At 44.7% G+C, this 24,455-nt stretch overlaps 1 long non-coding RNA gene across 9 annotated transcripts in view; it reads right to left on the reverse strand.

Moving 5' to 3' along the window:
* Positions 1-24,455, reverse strand: part of LOC310883170 — a 59,779-nt gene that overhangs the window by 23,381 nt on the left and 11,943 nt on the right. For 5 of the 9 annotated variants that reach the window (XR_014573343.1, XR_014573344.1, XR_014573345.1 and 2 more), the window contains exons 2-4: positions 5,442-5,665; positions 2,704-2,810; positions 1,876-2,136 (exon numbers count right to left, since the gene is read on the reverse strand). This is a non-coding gene — a long non-coding RNA (uncharacterized lncRNA). Of the gene's footprint in view, positions 1-1,875; positions 2,137-2,703; positions 2,811-5,441; positions 5,666-15,696; positions 15,953-16,375; positions 16,477-24,455 lie in introns of all 9 variants that reach the window. The other 4 variants (XR_014573346.1, XR_014573348.1, XR_014573347.1 and 1 more) reach the window with 3 other exon arrangements.

Raw genomic sequence — 24,455 nt, forward strand, 5'->3', positions numbered from 1 at the left:
CGCAGCCATGGCATTGCTTAATCCTTCATAGCCCTTTTTTTTTTTTTTTTAATCTTTCCCACAGAGTTAAAAGCCTCGTTGAGCCTTCCTAGAATTCCTAGCACCACACACAGCAGCTCTCTCCCCTCGGTTTGGAGCAAGGTAGATCTGTAAGCGCAGTACCCTGGCAGCTGACCACTTCTGCCTCTGGGATTGCGTTGTTTTCCTAGATATTGCACCATTAAACTTTCAAAGCCTGTGCCTTCTTAGAGGAAGAGACACCATTTGGACTGATGCAGCATATCCATGCCGAGACTTGACTTCAGCCTTGCTCACCTCCTTTCCCTAGGACAGAGAATATAGTCTACCACATTCTGCTCCACTGACAGGCCCACCTTTGTTCAATCCGCTCACAGAAATAACTCATTTTGTCTACAGTTATTCATATTTCCTTAGCATGTGGTGCTTTTCTCCTTCCAAGGTTATCCATAAGACATTGCCCACCTCACATCCATCATTCCCGTGTAAGTTCAGCTCTATCGTAACAAAAGCAGCAGGGTGCACAGAGGAGGTCACCCGCCCATTCTGGTATTGATATATGACCATAATTATACACACACGCATATATGAGCAACTTGAGCTTTTCTACTCCTTCCATTCATTTTTTGCTGATGTTGATATAGCCTATTGGTTTGGAAACTGGGGTAGGACAAATACTCAGACGAGCCGTATCTCAGCATCAAAAGCTCTACTGAGCTATAAGCATACTGTTGGAACAACTGAGACAGGTACTTGAAGATCTATCAAGCTTGATTCTGAGCTCTTTTCCCAATTCAGATAGTCCTGGATAAGCAAATGTCCTGGATACAGTTAAGCCTTGGTTCACACCCACAACAGAGGCAACTGAAATTGGAAATAAGCACTTCCTGATGTATTTTCTTCTTGTAAATATTTAGAAGCAAACTGGGAGTAAAAATTGACGGATCAGGTCCTTAAGGATTATCTCAAAGCTGCTGCTCTGTGTTGCCAGAATGGCACAGACTTTGGCTGCGCTGCTTTTGCACGGGGTGGCCGTGCACCATGGAAAGCACACGCCGGCAAACACTGCTGGCCGTGCCTGCCCGGCTGGCCGTTTATTTTCCAGTGCCGCAGCTAGAAGAGGCAGAAACCAGTCGCATTACCTGGCAGACACACACCTCCTTTCTGTGCTTGCAAAAAAGAAGCAACTAAAATGATTTCAAAGCTCTGAAGTTTTACCGATGATAAAATGATGAGGCAAAAGAAATGAAAACTGCTCTGATTTCTGGCTTACTGCATGCAACCATCGCCTCTGACATACAAATCCATGCGGTGCTGAGCAAACATACTGCCTTCATGAGCAGCTTTAAAAATCTTGTTTCCTGGTATTTTTTTTTTCACACGAGTCTGATACAACGGCCTGTTGTTTAAAGCAACAGACCGCCGTGTAGCAAAAACAGATCTAACACCCTGATTAACCTCTTGTTTTGAGCAGCAAAGATCAGCTGCATTTAGCACTGACTGCTAAGAAGCGCTTCAGAATTTGGAAAAAAAAGAAACAAACAACCTGCTTTACCTTATTGGACATGCAATGCTACTGTTTTATTTTGTGCAAATTATTGCTCTGGGTTGGGCTGAATATGCACATCGATTATTTGATTACCAGCCTTGGGCGAAGACAGGTGCCTCCGTGCTGAGCTGGGGGTTGTATGCTGCGGGCGGAAAGGCTCTCTGCCTAAGTTAGCTTTGGCTGAGCCCTCCAGTCTGTAAAAACAGGCCTAATTCGAGCCTCCAGACTTTTGTTGAGCCAGGACAGAGTTTTCCTAGCACCAGCGTCCCTCCTCATCTTCGGGCTGGGCCAGGAGCTGCAGCACTCACCTGCCTTGTGGCTCAGGTACAGCGTCCCCCCACGAAAAATCCAGCGCGTGTCCGTGGCAGGTCCACGTTCATTTTCTCAGCTGAAAGAGCAGACAAAAAGCTGCCGAGTCGCCACCTCTCCCAGGCAGAAAGGGAACCCCCGGAGCAGTGCAGAGAGCCTGGCCTTTGAAACGGAGGCTTCATGGCAGAGACGGGAGGATGTAACGCAGCGATTCATAAAAAAACAACCGACTAGTACCACCCGCAGCAGCCCAAAAGCATCTGTAAAAATTAGGTTACTTAATGAGCTTTGCCAATCTCTAAACAACATTAGTCTATGAATATGCAGCACAGAGACAATGTCTGGAAGGGTCAGCCATGGGTCGCCGTACTCTGAGCAGCATTTTGCTCGGAGGAACGCGCGTCTGTTAGACCCGAGAGCACCCCACAGCCCTGCTCCTGCTCAGGGCAGCTCGGCTCAGCTTCGCAGCACGCAGTCACCTGCTTGTGGGCTCAGGAGACCCAGCAGAGTTTGGGCCCGAATTGTTCCGAAGGTCGCACACAACTCCAGCCTGAAGTTGCCGCATAGCTTTTACATTCGTGTGACAAAGGAATAGGTTTTACGGCGTGAATATTTGGGAACATCAAGCTGTTTTGGGGCAGGTGACTAAACTTCCAACAGTTTGTCAAGAATCTGATGTGAATTTCAGTCTGAACCTGTCTTTAATATGAAAATGAAGTTCAGGGAGCACCTAATCTCCCCACAGCAATCCATCTTTTCAGTTGAATGCATCCCTTCCGTCTACAGCAACCAGAGACACGCTCATGTGGTGCCACTTGTGCCTTTACCTGGTGGAGCGATGGTCCCATCCTGCTCCATGAAATGAGGTCACGGCACCCCTTCCTGCACCTCTCTCTTGTATTTGAATGCAGGAGTCAGGGTGTGCCGGAGCCACCTGCTTGGAAACAAACGTCAGGGATTACTCATTCAAATCACAAGCAGCAAGGATGTGGGTGGCGGTAAGCACACAACTGCAGAGGAGCCACCAGGCCTGTACAGAGCCTCATTACCACCTCATAAAGTACAACATGCATGCAAATGACAAGGTGTCAGCATTACCTCATGCCAACAAACTGGGGCACCCCAACCACAGCTAGCAAAGCTTTGAGCTCTGCTTTTATTTTTTTTTTTTATTTTCAGGGGGTGACAGCAAAGCATCGGATGCCTGTAGGTGCACAAGCCCACGGTACGGGCGGCTGACCCTTGCTGATAGGAGCGACACGTGCACGCATCCGGCAATTAACACCCTTGCTCTTATGAAATGCAAAGCGTCTTGGGTTCTCAGGAGCTCCGGGGAATAAAAGTTCTCGGCGTCTCGGCTTTGCTGCTGGCACGGGCAGAGGTCTCCCACCAGCAGGGCTCAGGGGGGCTGACCCAGCCATGGCTGCAGACGTGCAGCCTCCATGGCAAACCAGTGCTCGGCCAGAAACCCTCAGCATCGCCCTGCCTTGCCGGGGCCGCCGGCAGCGACATCACGCTTTCCTTTGTAGACTTGGTTTACATGTAGGAGGATTATTTCCGTTGGGATTGTTTCAACCCTAACCAACTGTTCGGCTATTAAATTTAAAGCAGCTTTCCTATAATCTGTGATACTTGCACCTGTTTACCTGCCGCTGTCCACATTGCTGGCAACCGCACCTGTTTCAGCAGATACAGTGGGCTTAGGTAAGTCCGGCTGATTTTGGAATACTGCAAGAGAGGAACACTGTTCACTGGATGCATCCCCCAGGGATGGGACAGGACAGGGAACAGGTATCCAAGCACGCCACGGTGCCTGCAAGCACTCACATCGTTTGCAGCAACACATGGGAGCTGTTGGAAAGGTTGGTGCCGGGGCCTGAGTGACTATAGGGTGATGTGAGCAGATACAAAAGGAAGGTGGCCGTGATGGAGCTTCCTTCCTGCCATCCCATCCCTTTTTTTGCAAGTGTACTGGAAAGTGCTGAGGCCCTTGCTGGAATTCAGACATCTACATTTGTAATAAAAATACTTTGGCTTCCCTAGACGAGCTCAAACCATTTCACAAACAGCAGACAGAACAGTCACATACCTGAGAGAAAAAGGGGCTGAAAGACGACGTGAACGTGGTGCTTTGTTAGGTCTTAGGGCGAAGAGATGGCAGCAAAGAGAAAGTTTAAGGAGACACATGGAAGGGCTGCCAGTTATTTCTTCCTATCCCAGATATTTTAAAAATAGTGAGGATACCATTCTCATTCTGATTTGTCATGCAGAACTGAAGTAAATTCACCCAACTCAAGCAATTTACATCAGCGTAATCTGATCAGACTTAGATGCATGTAAAGTAGTATTAGGGAGAGTAAAATACATAATCCAAACTACAATAGCCGATCTGATCAAATGCCCACCCTAAAATGTGGAGTAACGCCAAAAAAATTGAATGCGTGGTCAATTATGTTAAGAATTTATCCTTGACACCAACCTGCCTGCTGACTTCGAGCAGTGTTAGCAAGGCAGTGACACGACAGGACAAACACACGACCTGATACGGTGCCTTTTAGATCTGTTTTACACAGCTTTAAGGTGATGAGTGCATCATCAGGGCAAGAAGTACCAAGGGTTGTCCTCAGAGGGATGGTTAAAAAAAAAAAAAAAGGACTAGAAAGAAAACCACAATTGTAGATACAAACATGCTATGCAGGGAAAACAGAAGATGCCAAGACTATGAGCAGTTTCTGAGGCCCTTACAAAAGCACACTGATTAAAGCAAGACTTCAAAAACTGACACGCTAATAGCAGTTCTTGCTCTACAGACATTTATACTTGGTGAGCAGCTCCTCCTGCTTTGTCTCCCCGCGTGAAGAGGGGAGGATGCCTAAGAAAAAAGCACATGGTACAGCTTCCCCAGCACTGCAGATCCATGCGAACTTCTGGAAACTTAGCAGCCAACATCTGAGCAAACTGGCATTTGAAAAACCAGAGATCAACTTTGCATGGATAATTCAAATGAGGAAACCAACCAGCGCTTCGCTGACTGCACGCATTTGAATGCCAAATAATAGGACAATAAAAACACAAACTAACTAGCCTAACCTGGTAGATCCTGGGAAATTATAAAGGAAAAAATACTGCAGGTCATCACCAGTGACTCAGCAATAGGACCTTGATGCACAGTGACCCTTCTACAGGGTCTTACTTGAGTGTTTAATGGTGAAGTTGGTTAGAAAAAAAGGTTTCTTTGTGTTTAATCAAATTCTGTGCTTCAGAAGTGATGGTTCTCTTTCCTGCTCCAAGTGGGGAATATGTGCTTGTACCTAACTGTAGGGTCTCTACCCACTGAGACTTAATATCCCATCATTTCTCTGGTCATCGAGAACTTGATAAGACCTGGGAAAATTATTAGCAAAGAGGAGGCTGCAGCTACATCTCTGCAGACCTTTGAGAAACGCACGCTGCCATGCTGAAGACCATATTTACTGTCCAGACAAGGCAGTAATCCCCTAAGTAGGGCTTCTGGCATAGCCAAAATGCACCCGGGATACCAGGAGACGTTGTCCTGAGCACACACCTGGTGGTTTCGTATGCCATCAGGCAGCACGGCGTGCTCCATGCGTGCCCGGGCAGGCGAGAGCTGCTGGTGGGAGGCACATGGAGCTGGGCACGCTGCGCTCCCGGCTGCTCCCCGCGCACCTCTCCTCCTGATAGCTCGGGAATCCATCTGGATGGAGAGCTCAAGTCCTTCTGGTCTTCCTGGAAAGCCATGGGCAACTCCAGTATCTTGGCTGTATCTTCCTGGAAAAAAAAAAAAAAATATCTGGTCAGGGAAAAATCAAACACTCGGTAGGTACAAGGAATCATGAAGAAATAAGAACCATCTGTCCGGGTGGTCTATGCATGGCTAGAGCCAAAGCGTCTATTAAAGTAAATAACAAGGATTATTTTTTATGTTAGGTTAATAAGAGCAATAAGCATCTAAAATGAAGCTCCAACAAGCTGGAGGTCTAGTTAATTTTACAAATTGCATGTTCAGTACCAGAGATGCGCTTAGCAAAAGCTGCACAATAGGAGACCGGTGCTGATTTTTCTTTCCCATTAAAACAATTTATTATTGTAAGGGAAATGGTATCTCAGTTCTATAAACCTCAAAACGCCAGCTTGCCCCAAAGACATTGCACTTAAGGAAAACCTGACCTACTTTTCTTGTGACTTGGACTTGTCATTCTAGGACTCTGAAACATGGCTATTTGGAAGAGGAGCTGTCTTTAGACCTACATAGTAGCCTTGGTTCTAGACTCCACTGGAAGCCTTCTGTACTGTCGTGGAAATTGCTGCAGGAACTAGAATGATTGTCTGTCTGCCAACACGGAAAATCCCTTCAGGAAGGAGTATCTCCTGGTAGGTAGCGCTGCCACAATTCTTTAGCACTGGGACACTCCAAAAAGGTCTAAACATCACATTTCTCTACACCAACCTCCTCCAAGTGGTAGCTATTTAGAAAAAGAAATGCATCGAAAGTCTCCAAATCTGTAGCTAAAGAAAAAAAAAATGAAAGTGACAAAATTATCCGTAGCCCTAATTTAAATCTAAGAAAAATGAGTCTGCCCACCCATAAAATGAATAAAAATTAAAATCTAGCTAGTTCATGTGATTGTTGGCAGGGAACATGAAAGCTTGAGATGAAAAATGCTGCAGCAGCACAGAGCACTGTCATTTTACAGGGAGCTTCATTTGACAACACCATCGGGGGAAGGGGCAGGGGAAAAAAGAAAAAAAAAGAAGCTTTCCACAAAGCAAAAAGGAGGCAAACTGTGCCTTTGTGACAGCTGGCCTCATCAGCGGCATTACATTCAGAAAGGAGGCAGGTATTATTCAAGAGACAGCAGTGCAGGACTGGCAGGAGATCAGTAGTCAGCACAGGAAATGTTTTTTTGAAAAAATCCTAATTACGGCTCTTCTCTCCCAGTCTATCCTGTGCTGCACTGTAATTACAGGAACAAAGCTGCAAAGGGGGCTGTTTCTCAAGGAAGAAGTTGTGATACAGACACACGAGCAAAATCCAAAATGTGTTTACAGACGGTGGGAGCTGTGCCCACACAATCGAAGCTGAGAGAAGAGAGACAAAACCAGACAAATAAAGAAGCAGGAAAGATACAGTGACATCCTGTATCTCTTTCTCCATGGTAGCTGTTTTTGCTTTTTTTGGACATTTTTAAACTGTACATAGCTCATTTTTCTCTCTACGTCGGAGGGAACAGAAGGGACAGAGGCATGAGAAGGAGAATACAAGCCACTCCATCACTCCTTAAGCACGTCTTCTTGTGCCAGCTGAAGTCTAAACATACTGAGGTTGATGCATGTATTTAAGCACACCTTTTATTATGTCTAACTCCAATGACGGGTAGGATTCGGACAGGTTTCACATTACGGACATGAAAGAATACTGAACGCCCCCAGGAATAAAGCACAGAGGACCTTGGTGCTGCACAAATCCTTCGCAGCATCCTTCCTCAAAGCCATATTATAGAACACGGAGCACCCCATCCAGACATCACCCCTCACAGCCCTTCCAAATTTACATCTACAGGACATCATATACATGAAACCTGACTCAGCATGGGAATCACAGACATGAGACCTGACTCAGGATGTTTCCCAGTGGCCACCATACAGGTCATTTTCAAATTGCCCCCAGATATCCATTCTACAAGGCTTCCCTTCCCATGACCCATCCAGATTTCTGCATCTTGCTGGGCTCAAAAAGTTGTGTAAAGCCCCAGTCCCCATTTCCCACTCCTAGCAACACTGCTCCTGTGCCTGACTTCACCTGCAATAATTGGTCTCTGAAGGACAAGAAATGGCAGCGACTTGTGCTGGGTTGCAAGGTGTGGGAATGGAGGAAATTAACACCGACTCTTTTTTCCATCCCAGTGAATAACGTGATTACTGGGGAGGGAGAGGAGGAGGGGAGAAGGGCTGAGCCTTACATCAGCTGTCAGATGGGGTTTAATCTTTTTTTTTTTTCTTTTAAAGCAAGCAGATGGGGCGACCATTACTTTCACAGCCTGCCCCACGCAAACATATATCACAGCAGCTTCTGCCAATAAAAGAGGTAAATAAAGTGTTTCTTAAGTCATCAGCACTCTCGTGTAAAAACAACAACAACAAAAAATATAGGCAAAAAGTAGGGAGTGGTATAACCCCAAATGATGCCAGCGTGCTGAAACAGGATGTTCTGGACATTAGCTGCACAGGTCAATAAAACAGCAGAACCGAAGCAATCAGTCACAACGCATCTTTTTTTCCACCTGTCAAATAATTACCGCTTCCTCCTCATTTTGAGTCTCATTGATTGAGGTACAAACAACCTTCCTTATGCTGCTGCTTGCTCAGAGCTGAGCTTTTCTTACGAGAACCACTTGAGAAGCCAGGGTTATCGATGCAGCCTCTTATTTTCCTGACAACAAGCTGCAGCAGGCACACAACTGTATGGGACCAGCTTTGCTACCTGGTGTAGCTACAGAACCCCATCAAGCTTTCAGAAGCAGCTAGACTCGTTGCCTTAACTTGTCTTTAGTATCCCTATACCAGTAAGTACAGCAGCGGACAGGGCATTTCCATCCTGAGAAGTTTTTTTTGGGGGAAAATCTTTTATAGTAAGAGCAACCAAAGTCAGCTGATAGCAAACAGAGAGATAGCAAGCGCTGCTTGGAAACTCCCCATTTTCTAGTGATCCCGTAGATACTCCACAGGGAGCAAGCCAGAACACAGAGATGCAAAACCCTCTAAACGCAAGTGTTTAGATTACTATTTCCTGGAGGGAAAAAAAAGGGGAAGGGATTAATTTCATGAATGTTGTCTTTCTTGTGAACCACTCACCAAAACTGCTCCCAAACCCTTCATGGTCAGTCCTGCCCTTGCTTGCAAGAGGACTCGATTCAAGACTGTCTTTGTTTCCTGCCATTTCATTCACACATTATACCCAAACCACTGCCAGTGCATGAACATGTGCAAACATCAGCCTCTGGTTGAAGCTGGTGTTTCATAGCCTGTAGGCTTTTACTCTGTACTTAGAGTTCAGCCCATGCAAGTATCAATTAAATAAACTATGCCAGTAGTCTCACTGTTCAGGGCAACTTCTTATTTCTACACGTAATGAAAGGTGTGTTCACAAAAGCGGAGTATTTAAGGTTAATAGTTTTTGTCATTTCTTATAAACATTATCATATTTCCCAGAATACAAGTGCATCCATTGAGTGCATTTTCCCTTCTGTCTTAATTAGATCAGAGCAGGCACAAAACCAGGGATAGCAATGGTATCCAAAACACATTATTATTAGTACTGCAATGGTACTGAAACTCTAGACATTCCCTAGCCAGGAAAAAATAAATAAATAAATTCAGGCACGTAGAATAGGATCAATCAGTTCACAGGCCAGGTGAAGATACATATTCAGTTTTTAATCTACATTTTCATTAGTTGCCAAGTTGGTAAAGCAGGTAGCATGAGCAAATGCCACAGCAAACATGCTCACAGCAAACATTGTGAGTCTTCTAGTCTTCTAAAGGTGCGAGGAAATTAAATCCTGAAACATCTGACAGATGACCGAACAGGAAAAAAATGTAAGGGAGAAAAGCCATTGGCAGTTAACCGAAGGGAAGAAGGTTTGTGTCCAGATTTTGTGGTTTAAAACACCATGGTTAAGGCCAGTGATTTCTAAAAATACTTCATTTGATTTCCTGAAGCCAAGAATTTGGGGCCAGTAGACCAAGGGACATTTCAGTCCAGTTCTGAAAAAAAAAAGAAAAAAAAAATCCAACACTGATGTATTTCTAGATAATTTTCTATTCTGTTCATTTCCTGTGTTTCTTCTTTAATTTGGTGACATCCATGGTGCTCAACCGTTACGTCCTTACAACATCATTCAGGTTTACTTGGGATGAAAAAGGCTTGCCTTAAAACTGCTATTTTTCCTGCAGGAAATGACTCCTCTGGACGAAAGGTCAGGTGCTCCTGCCCTTAAATTACACCGTATCTGTCAGACGGACAGACTTGAAGTGGTTGAGGTGAGGTTTGCCCTCTGCAAGTCCAGACAGACCCTGCGCCACTGAGCCTGTTCGGTGTGAACCCAAGGGAAGTGAGAGGGGAAAAAAACTTCCCATTCCTTCCTTTGACCAGTTAGGATCGCCTACCTAACCACACAAGACAACCTACGCTGTGCAAATGGGAGAGATTTTCACTGGACCTAGCGGGAATGGTAATGTTTTGGTGCCATCCAGCAGATATTTAGGAGCTATAGTTCAAGCGCAGTCCTTAACTCTGAATTTCCTGCTTTCCTTTCCAACGCCGAACAAAGCAACCTCTATATAAAAGCTGCCTCACGCACGGGGAAGCAGCCAGTTAGAACATGCCTTTTTTCCCTCTTGGCACCCTCCGAGGTACCCCTATGGAAAGGGCACGGGAGCACCGTTCCCAGGCGCGCCGCTGGGTGCTCTGAGTCACCCCTACAGCGAGCAGGAAGGGTGTTGGCGGCCAGGAAGCTCCCTGGGTGAGGCACTGCCAAACGCGGCCGTACCTAGAGAAACTTGGCGTGGCCTCGCTTAGCTCCGTGCCTGTGCTGTTCCTCCTCCTGTCCTACTGCTAGCCGAAAACTGTTTGTTAACGGCAGGAGCTACTGAGCGAATCGAAGGCGGAGATTTTAAAGCTGAGCACCAAGAGACAGCTACTTGCATTCAGAGAGTAGAGGGAGCATTACGATGAAAAGTGTTGCAATAAAAAGAACGAAGGCTATAAGCAAAACCAACTTTTTCCACCCAGGTGGACAAAATCAGTCAGTTTTCCCCACATATTTTATGATTTCCAGCATAACTACTTCCAGTTTTAAACCTGGACGCACTGGCACAGCCCTTGTAGACCTGATGGGACATTGGTGTAAGAAACTAACTTAGTTTCCAATTTCCCCGTGACTTCCCACGCTACAATTTTTCTCCTACATTTTCAGGATCATGCAAGCATCTGCTTACCTTTTTTTTTTGGCAGCCTGGCTTACACAGAACGCCTCCTACTAGCATTACCCACCTGCCTCCCTCTCTTCCATCCCATGCTGTGCAGACGTGGAAAAGTGCAGCACCGATTAAGGATAACGATCTCAGCCATCGCAATTTGGACACAGCAGGTGACGAAAAGTTCCTCCAAACAATGCTGGAGATTACTATGAACGTCTCTTTGTCTTAGGTCACCGTACTTAGGTCACCGTACTTCACACCTGCTCTGGCACAAGGCCAATGTCAAAGCAGACCAAGCATTACAAACATGGGGCACTTAGCCTTAATGCTCTGGGCCCTGGCATTTGCAGGCTAAACGTGAACATGTGTCTTCATATCTTAAGAACTGATACGAATACATCAGCACAGTAAGTAGATCCAATGAAACTCAGCCATAAAACTCAAACATAACTAGGGGTTGTGGACAAGATTTCTTATTAGTTTATTTTCCTATATATACGTGTGTATATACATATAAATATATAGCCAACCACTATTCAAGGATCTCCAGATTACAGAACCAGATGCTCTTATGCTACTTGACACCTAAATAAAGCCCCACCCCTGAAGCACCTGCTAATCAAGCATTTGGGATTTACTGCAGAATTGATGTAAAGTCACCTCCAGCCCACAAGTTTGGAGATAAGCTTTCCCTGGCACGGGTGCTGATGGACAACTTTCAGATTTAGCGTAGCCCAAAATTGTCTGCATTGGTGGAAACAGGCAACCGCCCACTGAGGAACGCTTCTGCGTAAAACCTCAGCAGATGCGTGTTTGCATAAGTAGGCTAAACCCAAAGGAAAGATTCTGGTTTTTCTGCTGATATACGTAGTTATACCCTGCTGTCTGCAGCGCAGGGATCTCTGAGGAAGTATCTTAATTGAACTCGGAGATAAAGAGCAGTCTAGAATGAAAATTGCCACATTTTGAGGGCACAGAAAGATTTAAGGGAAGAAAAAATTCCATAGGTGATGTTCTTCCACCACTACGTCAAGTTTCTTCAAGCTCAAAACCTCAGAAGTCTGGGATATGTGTCTTCTCTTGCTTGCAGTATTTAAGCCCTGGATGACAGCGGTTTTATTCATTGATTTGCTTAACACTGATGTGAATGGTGCTTACAAACACTCCTCCTGTCTGTGTATCAGATTAGGATTACTTGGAATAGTGCTCTCTCACTTGTGAGTAAATTAGTTAGAGCGTTAATGACTGAAACTAGATCTCTCTCTATGGCCTCTTCATTGCTTAATCTGAGATGTCTTGGCCTTGATAATTGTTAATTACCAACTATCAAATGGAAAATGTGACTAGTGTGTTATTAAACTTTTGCTAGCTTTGACAAGCTGTTTGACAAAGCCAAGGAACTTTTAAACTGGCTTTCTCAAAATTAATCATTGTGCATCTTAAAAAACGGTAGTAAGATATAGGAAAAATCCTCCAGGAAGATCCAGTGCCAACATGAACAAAACCCCAGGTGTTGGCCTAAAGATTTTCTTTTTCTTTTCCCTGGAATTCCTCAGGACCAGTGGCCTCCAGGACACCTGGAGCAGCCTTGCAGATGATGTACAAGTATTCCTTTGTGCATTCCTCACACCTCACCTGCCCTGGAAACGCCTCGACTCCACTGGTCATAAAGGATCTTGCAAAATGCCTGACAGTGAAAGGCGTCAATGGCTTCAACAGGCTGCTGGGGTGGTGATTTGAGTTCATCCCATCCAGGATAAGGGGCTAGGTGGCCTCTCAAGGTCCTTCTGTCCTTTTCATCACCGAACCCATGGCCTTCCGATCATTTTCCCCAACTGCTTGCAAGAGCTTAGTGCAGCAGTGGACTTGACCCTTTCAAGAAAAGAATCTATCATTTGTAAGGGGCGTTTTGCTTGCTGTATTTTGCTGTGTTAGCTGATGGCAACGTATAAATGAGAAATAATGCTGCTGTTGAATGAATTTGCCAAGAGCTATCACTCATCATGCCACTTACTACCCCACAATTCTTTTGCTGCTTACAGCAACATGCCACGAAAAAAACCAAATGCAATTCAACGTTGTGCAGCATGCAGAATTCCCACTGTAACAGAAGCTGTAAATGGGGTCGCCAAGGGGACCGCATCTTTCTCTGGCTGTTTCATTTGTAATGCACTGGGATTATTATGTTTTATTTGTAAAGCAATCCTTTCCTTAAGGGTTGTGCTGCAAGATTATTAAAACAGCACGGAATACATAATTTTCTCTTTCACCGCCTCACCTGATTCTTTGTCATCTTAGAAGAAACAAAAGGAAGAAGGATCAATAAAACATAACTCATTCTGTTCTTTCTTTTTAAAGAATTGCTAATAGTTTTCACTAAGAGGAAAATGATCCCCATAACACAGTTTCAGTGTATTTTTTTTAGAAGACAAGATATATTCTCACGTTCCTTATTCTTAAAATTGTATATCCATTGAAAAAGCTGGCGTATGCTTCTTTAAAGAAATCTGTTATCCCAATAATGTTACACCACTTTTTTTTTTTTAAGTGCTTAAGAAAAATGAAAATTAGTTCTTAAAACAATTTATTCTTCACTTTATTTGCATTCTTCCGGAAGGGCTAAAGACTTATTTATACCAGATAGAAGGGTTTTGCTAGGTTCAAAACCCCCTCCTTCTAACCCAAAGCTTATTGACAAAAACAAAATGAAGCTTCGAGTGACAGATGAGCTAATCTGCAGTTCAGAGCTGCAGGAGAGTACTTTATTCTATTAATCATTTGAGGCATGACTGATTACAGCTCACTGCGGTTGAATTCACTATCTTTTTTTAATGGATCAGATATTCAAACTTGATGTGACTATAGCCAAGACAGCCAGGTCAGCAGCTTGGCATATTCCCTATGGCGGCCCTAAGCCTATTCAGCTGATGTCTGCCTATAGGTGATGCTGTTTCTTTTGCTCTGGAGAAGCAGCACAGTAAACAGTTTGTTAACAGCTAAGTTTGCTAAAAACAAATGTAGGCTGGGACTTTCATCTGCCCCATGGCAGAGCTGATCTGAGTCTTCTGGAAGGACGGGCAGAAGGAATATAATACGAGATGAGAAAGTTGTTTGTCTTTGAGTATAAGAGACGGCTTCTGTTAAAGGAGACGAAGATTGGCACGTAGCTGCCATTCTCCTGCAGCTGGACTCCCACCTGGCACTAACATTTGTGGAGAAGAGGAAGCAAGCACATGACTAAATATCCTACTACACTTATCAGATAAAAGCTGCAGAAAGACATCAGCACATAACATATAAAATGGTGTTCCAACAGAGCTCCCTCTCCTGCCTTCAGTGCAGCTGCCATCACCAAGTACGTAAGCCTGTTTTAGTATTATTTAAGGCTTTCCTTATCACAGCGGTCCGAGGTCAGATGGTGTGAAGTCATTGGAATCCACATCATTTAACTTACTGTAATTTTGGAACAGCTGCTTCTCCAGTGGCCTTGAATTACTTTGAATATGCTAGCCTCATTTGGACCTTCATTACGCTCCCACTAGCGAGGGGAAGAGATGTTTGCTTCAGCATAAGAAATCAGTGTGTTGCAACAGCAATTGACTTTGATTTGTTCCCATGTTGCACTATAGCCAAAATCGGTGCTGTGTACTGTAAGAAAATCATTCAGCTGAGCCATTTGTACCAAGATGAACTTGTCCCTTAATTAAATCTGTATCTGGAAGGCAGAAAACATCTCTCAACAAGCCATAAGGAAGCTGTGCAGGAAACTGTTCCAAGAGGCTCACAGCATCAGACCTATAGAGCTGTCCTTGTTCGCTAGGAATGGCTGAAGACAATTTTATATATATATTTCTGGAAGGATTTGAGGTCAGATGTTGACTTGGATTGTCTGAGTCCACATGCTTCAAGCAGGAAAGACAAGCCCATTCAAGTTAATGCCTGAAGTTAGAGCATAGGAGACAGCATTTCCCCATGTACCCCAAGATCTGAATCCTTCCAAAACAAGGAAAGCTGGGGGAGGAGGAGGGGAGAAAGACTGAAAGCAGAGAAAGATATGCAGACTTTCTGTCTGCACTAATGCTTGTCTTTTAGCTGTAGATCTTGGGATTAAAAAAGACTCAGTCTCTGAATTCAGACCATAATATTGAAAAATGTACCTTGGAACACCTAAATTCTTTTCTTATAGCATCTATGATTTCAGTAGATGCTAGAAAGCTACATACCTTTGAGGACGGCTGCCCTAAGGCATAAAATCATTATGGCACATGTTTAGGAACTGAGCTCTCCTTCAAATAAATGGATGTAAACACTGAAATGCCTTCAAATTTGGCATATGGGCTTTGATCACTTCTACAAATAGAAATCTAGTTTCTAAATCACCTGGACACTTGAAAATTAGACTGGAACATGAACTTGATTGATGATGATGTTTTCAACTTGCTGATTCAAATGGCTACTCTAGATGAAAAAGGAATTTCTGCTTGCAGAAAATAGGAGGGAAGAGCTTGGAGAAAAGGGCCATAAAACAAATTAACACGGGGCCTCCAGGCATTGGCTCAAAACATTTCATTCCTTAGAGATGAGGTACCTTGGGGGAAACAGAAGCAGCAAAACAAATGACAAATGGAAGCCAAGGGATGCAAATGATGAAACGAAAAAGAATGCTGTAAAAAAGTTAGGCAGTATTTAATGTACAAAACAAAACCCCAGCCCTCATCTACTTCTCTGTGCAGAGCTAGCCTGGTAGAGAAGTCCTTCTAAGCATTCATACTGGAAATAAATGTTTTTACCTGCTTCAAGAATGTACGCTTAGCTTTTACCTTTGTATGGTGCTTGATGTTCTTTCTCTATTTCCCTTTTTACAGATGACTATATCCAGTGGGGATGCTGTCACCAGAAAGGGGCCCCGGCAGCCTCGACACTGCCATCATTTGCTGCTCCTGTGCTCTGTTGGGGCATTAAGTCCTCGCAGGATGGAAAAGGCCCAGGGCCAATTAAAATGGTGGGAGGGATGGGCAGTTAACAGCAAGCCCTCAGCCACAGGAGGAAGTATCAGGTGACAATATTGTGAATCACCTACAAAAAAATGTAGATCCCTGGCAAAAAAATTAAATAGGAAGTCCCCCAACAACATGCAATGAGTTTGAGAGGTTTGAGCACATGAAGAGCTCTGGGGAGCATCGCTTTATTGAGGGCTACCCAAAACCAGATTTCCTGAAGCAAAGCGGAGTTGTGCAGGGTTGGTTGCATCACCCTGAGTGCCTCTGTAATTCATTAACACGCAGCTTATCGTGCTGCCCTAACGCCAGGCAGCATGCTCTCCCGCAGCACCCACCAGGCTGCAGGAAGCCAGCAGTGGTCCTGGCCTAAAGCATCCCACCAGCACCTCTGGGGCTCCGCTCGGTGACCCTGTGTGCAAAACTTAGCCCCATAGACAAGGTGCTTCCTAAACTAGTGGTGTGCAAAGGAGTTCTTAAAATGCTTCTTTGTAGGACTGACCTGCTCCCAGAGCTTGCTGAAGAGCTTCCAAAAGCAAATCACTTCTGCACCCACTCTCGTGGAAAGCTGCACAGCCCTCCAGAACAACCAATTCCCAGATTCTGGAGAGCAAGATAGAAACAGAGATCGATCCTTCTGCTTGCAGTAATAGCTCAAAATGATTTGCTCAGTTTCTTTCTGAAGCAGAAGACAAAACTCTTGCAACAGGACACCAGTTAGTGGTCTTCCCCCTGCTCTGGTAGGACTGAAAGCAATGCTGGGGCCCAGCTGGATTTTGGTGAGGATTTGGACAAAAAGAGCAAGAGTTTCTATGTCAGACCACGCAAGGCTGCATGCTATCTTTATTTTTAAGGGGGACAGCAGGAGGAGAGGGAAAGGTAACAGGAAGAAAGATGCGTGACTTGTAATTGAATTCTCTGTGGCTCAATCTTACATCAAATAGTTTGTGCTGCTTTTGTTTGTTTGGAACACCCTGAGGATTTGTGCCACTACGTTCAGACTATTTTCCAGAAATATTTAAATATTTAAACAAATATTGCTGTTTACACCTTCATTTGCAAATAAAAATCAAAATGACAGTAATTCAAGGCAGGAAGCTGTGATTCAAGTCAAGGCTACACTATTCAAATCCCATTTTGGTTATGAAATGCTGATCACTGAGCCTAGATTAGTTCTGATGGAAGCTGTTGATATTCTGTTGGCATTTTTTCCACACACTGTCTTTGTTTCAGGGACACCTGACAGGATATTACTGTTTAGTTATGCAAAGCGTGCCCTTATTTCCAATGCTCAGCATTAGAGTCACTGATTTCTTCAATGACTTCTCAAAGCAAAGCTAGAGAAATATGTTCACAGGAAGATAACTAAAACGCATTGAATTCCAGTCCTTTCATTGAAGGTAAAAGTTAATCTCTTTGCCCTGTGAGTTCAAGACTGACCAAATGTAATAAATGACTTTTAAAGCAAGGAGTTAAATATTGCAGAACCTGAAAGCTGGGGCTATGCTATACCCCCTGTACACATTTAGCTCTGCACTTATGGCATTGGTATTAAGGTTTTAGAGTATTCTTTCCCTCCTGAAGGAAAGCCTTTTGCTGTTAGTGCTCTTGGGTCCAAGAGGGGAAGAAGCTAATCCATCTCAGGGACCAGTGCTCCAGCATCCACTGCAGCTGGGGAAATTCAACATTGTTACCCCAACTGGTCCAAAGCATGCCAAGCACCCTCCTCAGCCAGACCCTTCACCCCAAGGACTCTGGCTTCCTGATCCAGTAAATTGCTCCGTGCTCGTGCTTTACAGGTCCTGACCCCTCTCCTGCTGGCATACCACTGCTGGTGGATTCCGATGGCCCTACACAACGGCACTACGAGAGCAAAAGTAGCCAAGCACCTGGCCCCACTCTCTACCTGCACATGGGAAAGTAAACCTCGGTAAGCCAGGTGCTGTTAACCCCGCTGCTGCAACAAATTGCAGCAAAGGGAGTGATTTACTAACCAAAAAAATCTTCAGCTCCCACCTACTCCTTCAGCATCACGACCAGGGAAATGCCCAGAGCACCGCATCCTGAAGGGGGCTGGGAGGAGAAGGCTGGAGCCCACTGGAGCCCACGCCATGGGAAGCGGTTTGGGTCTGCTTCACGACCTGCTCCCAGCAGCTCAGGAGTTAACCGACTGTAGGCGCCTGCACCTTTTATTTGCCTTGGATTTGCACCAAGTTTGAGTCATCACGTTCAAACACAGGGGAGGAGGGAAAAAAAAAAGAAAAGTGCATTTCATATTCCAAAAAGGGCATTCCCATACCAGGACACTTCAGTTGTTACCAGGAAAAGGAGCCTTTTTGAAATAAGGTGGGTGTAAGCATGTCTCCTCCTCCGAAGGAAAACCAGGATCTGTTCAGAGCACTACACCCAGCTCAGATGCTCTGGGGTCCAAATAAGCCAGGACCTCCAGGTACATTATGTCACGTCTGCCTTTATAGAGATTTAGCTTTGCTGCAGCTCCATTAAGCTCATGCTGTAGGTGGGACTGAGGGCTTTTATAGTAGCAGACTATCAAAGGAACGCAAGGAATGCAGGGTGTAAACAGATTAGATCTTTTTCCCCCCCCTCTTATAGAAAGACCTTGATTTTCTTCCCTTTCCTCTAAGGCTTTACAAATTTAAATGAAACACTGAAGCATGCATGTTACTCAAGTGCACCCTGTCCCTAGTCCAGGATTCAAAGCCAACAATTCACAGGTTTTTCCTGTTTAATCAGGGGTTGTGCAGGAACTTAACCAAGCTTTGGAACCGGATCCACTGGCAGTTTGGGTTGAACTGGAAAAAAAATTGACCTACAGCACATTAACCCCTCACTTTGCTGTTTCACCCCTTTTGAAGCATTTGTCCTACAATTACCGATGATATCCACTGGCCACGTCTCCACTGAAAGCATTTACTATCTTAATTGTTTACAGCTTGCTGTACTGGATAAATAATAACAAGGACCAAGGGTTAGGCTTGCATCCAGAGTCAGTCTGGATAATCCCAGGAACCTTTCTCACCTGATGCTAAAGCAGCTGACATCTCACCTGGGCTCTATGAACTATTTCACTAATGATTCAAAAGACAGCCTTATGAAAGCTGAAGCCCGAGCAGAAAAGGGATACATGAATTACTAAAGGATGATTTACACTCCTCTGTTTCCCATCTGTACTGGATACCTTTCATTGCTTGATACGAGGTTTGCATTCAAATGTTTCGCCGCCCTTCCTGAATCAGTATTGCAAAAGTTTTGGCCATTCACCTGCTATGTGTGGGATTTCAAATTTTTTATATTGCAATTTTCACCAGTCTTTTGACAAGATGGCCGTGTCTGTCAAGGAGAAACGGAGGAATAGCACACGATAAACGCAACATCTGTTCCTCAGACTCAGGGACGTGCCTGAAGTTCAGCAGGAGGAGGCAGAGCTACTTCGGACACGCAGCAGAGCCCTTTCACTGAGCTCAACTAAGACACGGGAAGAAGAGGGCAGATGTGTTTTATTAAGGACAGCAGAAGTAATGCTAACATGATGAAGACATCCCAGCAAACCTGTAGCCAGGTGGAAAACTGGATGTTAAATTTCCTGGCGTGACTGACCAGAGCAGTGATGAATTAGTAGATCTGGAGAGGCAGGAGCAGGAAGAGAGATTGTTTTAAAACAGAACTGGCTGGAGATCATATTCAGTAAGCACAGAAAGACTGCATCTTTAGTATTTGAAGACTCTGGGACAAAACTTAGAAAAAAGACATCACAGGGGCATTCACACAATGATGACCACTGAAAAAAACTGTTTCCTGTCATTACCAAATGCGTGGCTTGTAGTACAACAACTCCCATTCTGCTAAACTTTCCTTACGTGTTTTGTAAGGACGGCTTCAGCCTCAGCTCCAGCAGGGAAGCACAGTGTGACAAAGACTGGAAAGGCACTCTTCAGCCTTTCCTTCTGTGCTTTTGCCTTTTTATTGCATATAGCTTTCCTAGCTAATTGATCCAAACGTTCAACCTGAGGCTGATTACAGCATCCGCTGTACAAAAAAAAAAAAAGCAATGCTACAAGAGCTGAGGTAGGTGGCCAATGAGTGAATAAGTCTGACATGATTAACTCCTCTGAAAGCCTAACCCACTAAGATCATTAGCGCATACATTCAAAGCAAAACAATTGCCTGGAAAAATCAAACATGCACCTAATGAGTTAGAATATTTACAGAAATCTAGGGAATTATAATGGTAGCAAAATCAAAAGGTTTCGTCTGAAGGACTTCATTATCATCATTTTTGAACTCTGTTCGTGCTGCTCATTTGCACATTCGACAGCACTTCACGTTAAGTAGTGAATCGGTATTAACGAACAGCCCATCCTGGGCAGGGCAAGGAGGTTAAGCACTGATTTCTTTACAGATTAGCTGCGAAGAAGCCTTCCTCATCGGATTGTCTCCACAAGGCCTGCAGAACACCTCTCCCCATTAGAGCAGCTAGCAAAAAAAAAAAAAAAAGGAAAATGCATATTTTCCCATTTCAGCTATAAATCTAAAAAAAAAAAATATATGCTGTACTCATAGGTTTGAGCCAAACCTGATTTCCCTGTATGCTGATGAGAAAGGACAAAGATCATCCCTATTATTATCGTGGGCTGGAAGGAATCAATAAGGTGCTTCTACTACCTTGTTTAGTTGAACTTTTTTTTTCCAACTAACAAACACACCTGGTTCAAAACAGTCTGACAAGAGACAAAGCAGTTGTCTGGGGGCTTTTCAACACCATCGGATGTTGTAACAAACCTACGGTGTATTTTCCCTTAAGGTGGTTTTGCTCCTTCCACCGAAAGCTGCACCAAAAAGCAATCCCAAAGGTAGAGGAGTAATTACATGACGAAGTCCTTGCATAACCCAGTCCTGCTGCTAGGTCCAAACCTAAAAACAGGCACTAAGGTGGGGAAAAGATGCCTTTAGACCATTTATTTGCGCAGTTCCCTAAATGCAAACACTGCAGAGTTCAGGCGAGTCACTGCAATCTATCGGGAGGGTTAGTCCCACCGGGATGATGCAAGAGCCACCTCGATGCTGTAAGCTCAGACAGGCTGCAGGTCTGTGCCACCAGGAAGAAGAATTCGGGTGAGCTAATGCTTCGGATTGCACATCCCTGCCATGAATCATCGGAGATCGAGATCAGCGATTCCCACAGTCCCACTTCTCCCTAGTTCTGATCGTCCCTCGTCTAGAAAACAGAGCACCCCCCTCAACCCACATGACTTGAAAACTGGGAAGAATTTACTGTAAGGAGCTATCACATCAACAGAGCACCGCACTCGTATCATAGGCGGGCTGCTCGAAGGTCAGATCAATAGATAGAAAACTGAGAGCTTAAAACTTCTGATGCCACCTACAATTCCTGGGAAAAGGAAGTTAGGCCCAACTGGCAGCGCATGCAAACTTAATTCCAGAAAAAAAAACTATATAACTACTTAGTTTCATAATACCACGCTTGTTTGTGAAACAGGAAGCACGCAACATGCATGCTATTTATATTTTTCTGTATCCCAGGTCTTACATTAATGGAAAGCCCCTATATATGCTCCAGGCTTGCCCCTTATATTACAGCTTTTATCATTCTTGTCCTTTGCAGTGTCCTTGTCTTTCAAGGACAGAGCATAAGAAGATGAACTTATTTGTTGGTGTTTTGAATTCAAAATTCCTTTAAAAGGCTGATGAGATCTTGGAAAAAAATGGATAATATGCTGGCAGACAGGTGCTCGTAGATAGGGAAGGATATGGAATTTATTTGTAAGTGCAAACACCGTCCTATTATATCTAATCACATCTCAGAAGCAAAAATGCCCTTACATCTCACTCCTTACTGTAGTCTTCGGTTTTATAAGCTCAAAGTAATATTTGCTTTTAATTACTAGGGTGCAGACCAGAGTCATTTTGTATGCTGTTGCAGTATTTTACAAAATAGGCACTTCTAAGTGGATAAAGTGCTCCATAGTGGAACTTCTAATGCTTTTCTTTCTGGACATTCACTTTCATTTGATTTCTATTTGCCTTTTTTTTTTTTTTTTGATGGTTAGATTAAGCTGATGAGGAGTTTCACAGCGTTACCTTTCATAAGATACATTCCCCTCTCTTTTCACAGAGCATCTGTCACAGTTGTGTTGCCTGGAAGAGGCCGGTATCAGCTTAAAATAACCACACACGCTCTTTCCAAGCACGGTTCCTCTGTTCTGAAGCCTTGTTTCTACCTGCTGGGTGGTGTTTCCCAAAATAAGGAACCAAAATACAGTCCAGGCATAGGAGGGAATGCATAGGAACATTTTCCTTGGGAAGGCAGAGAGACTGCTGGTAGCAGCTTTAATGGGTAGCTGTTACACGTAATTAAAGGCAGAGGGGCTTCGTACATGGATTTGCATTGGCCAAGAAGCGAAGTTACAACTATTCCACCTGCTTTAGGTGCAACTGGAGAAACTCTCCGGGTTGCAAACATGGAAAGCAGCAGGGCAGGGGCAGGGCAGGAGGCCAGGGGCAGGTTTCGCACAGGGGCTGCTGACTCACAGCACACACACGCCCGGGCTATTGGCTGCCCACTGGAAATAGCAAAGACACCAGTGAGTTATCAACTAGGGCGGAGGAATGTCTGACAGACAGCAGAGGAGGTTTTTAAGGCGGTTTCCTGCCTAGTTTCATTAACCCCTGCAGGACAAGTGGCAAGGATGCGTCTGCATACCCTGCCACCGCAGCACAAGGACGGGTCAGGGTGTTTTACGGGTCAGGATGTTTTGTAGCATGTCAAGTCTCTCCCACCGCCCCTTGGCTTGTCAACATCAGCTGGCAGTAGCCATAGCAGGAGCCTTTTCTGACCTCCAGACTGTGCTCCAGCTAGCAGTTGAGGATCAGGAGATCCTGTCCCCAGCCCCAGGCTGGCTGCTTAACTGTGGTCCCTGATGCTGGCCTCCATGGGCCCAGAACCACGTTTGTTGCCTTTAAGCTTAGACACAGCTTTAGGTGTTGACGTTACACTCTTCTGGATCCATTCGACGTACCATTTTGCTTCCCCGGCAGGATTAACCCTCAGGAAAGCTGATCTCCCTTCCTCAATTCTGGCAGGAAGTGTCAGCCTTGCAAAGGCTCAGCAGTGCTTTGTGCTCCGTCTGAGCTTCTTGTTCCCCCTCAGGCCCTACTTTTGATTACTTTTAGGTATCCATCGAGCACCCAGATCGGAGCCCAAAGTCAGTAGAAAGGCTGTCAGCGAGCTCCGAGGGTGCTAAGTGAGGCTGAGGCTGCATTATGCTCAGGTTGGGTATAATTACAACACGAATAACAAGATTTTCTATTTTTGTACGGGCGTTGATGCAGGAGGCAGTGCTGTGGTTCCAGTCCCTATCAGCATACATTAATTCTCCTGTTATTGTTCAATCAGTATACCAAATCATCTTGTTATATGCTGGTAGGAGGCAGTATATAAGGTAGCGTAGCACAGATCTCATTCTGAGCTACACAAACATCTCCAAAACCACTGAGTCTCACAACGCCTTTGCAGAATATGCAATATTACGATGTAGATCATATCGCAGCAAGGATCCCTGTGGACAAGGCAGCATGCTCACCTGAACGCAGAGAGGAGCAATAAATTGCTGCCTGTGTCGGCAGACCTGGAGACATGCAGCTCACAAGGCACACGCTGCCAAAAGTCGGTTTATATTCACGTATCCCAAATTCTGCTCCCCAGCAACAGGAAACAGATGTGTCTTGGGGGTTTATAGCACTGAGATTCCATCACGGGGAATGACACAATATTATCAGCACTGTTTCAGGTTGAGTGTTTAACTGCCTGAATTCAGTCCCGTGCCAGTCCAACAGGAAGGGAAAAGGAGCCCCCCGTGCACGCCCCAGCAGCTGCTCAGCGAGGTCAGAAAGCTACTGAAGTGTGGTTTCTCCCAAGAAAACATTTTGCCATTCTTTTGAAATGCGTTCTCATTTCACCTGTCTCTGCTCTATAAATCATTAGCAAAAGTTATCCTCTTTGCTTGAGCCAAAATGAAAAAAAAACACAAAAAGCATTTTTTGTTAGAAAAGAGATAGCAGATATTCATCAAAATCCTGATCCAAATTCCAGGGAAGCCGATAAGAGGTTTCCTGTTGTCCTCTATGTGCTTTTAGGAAATTTTAATTACATATAGCCTAGACTGCTATACATACACATCCATAAACATATATACACACACATTTATATATAGCCTAGAATCCTAGGGGGTGATTTTTATCTCGAGAGGTGATAACCTCATTAGGGCAAAGTGAAGCTTTATCCCCTGCATCTGGCTCTGGCCCCAGACATCCAAAGGTGCCCGGTGTCACAGCGCATCCCTGATGTGTGGCTTTCATCACTGCCACCCCAGTTCAGCTGAAGGCCATGGCACTGAGAAAAAGGTCACCACGCTCGAGGGCAGCTTGGGGCACAGCCTGCCTAGCAATGATGTTAGGAATTAGGAAGCAGCAGCACAGGGCCAGATGCACAGGAGCATTAGGAAAGAATGAAAATGAAGAAAATCCTACAAGTCCTGCACACT

The sequence above is a fragment of the Anser anser genome (assembly GCF_964211835.1).
Source record: "Anser anser genome assembly, chromosome: 17".
NCBI lineage: Eukaryota > Metazoa > Chordata > Aves > Anseriformes > Anatidae > Anser > Anser anser.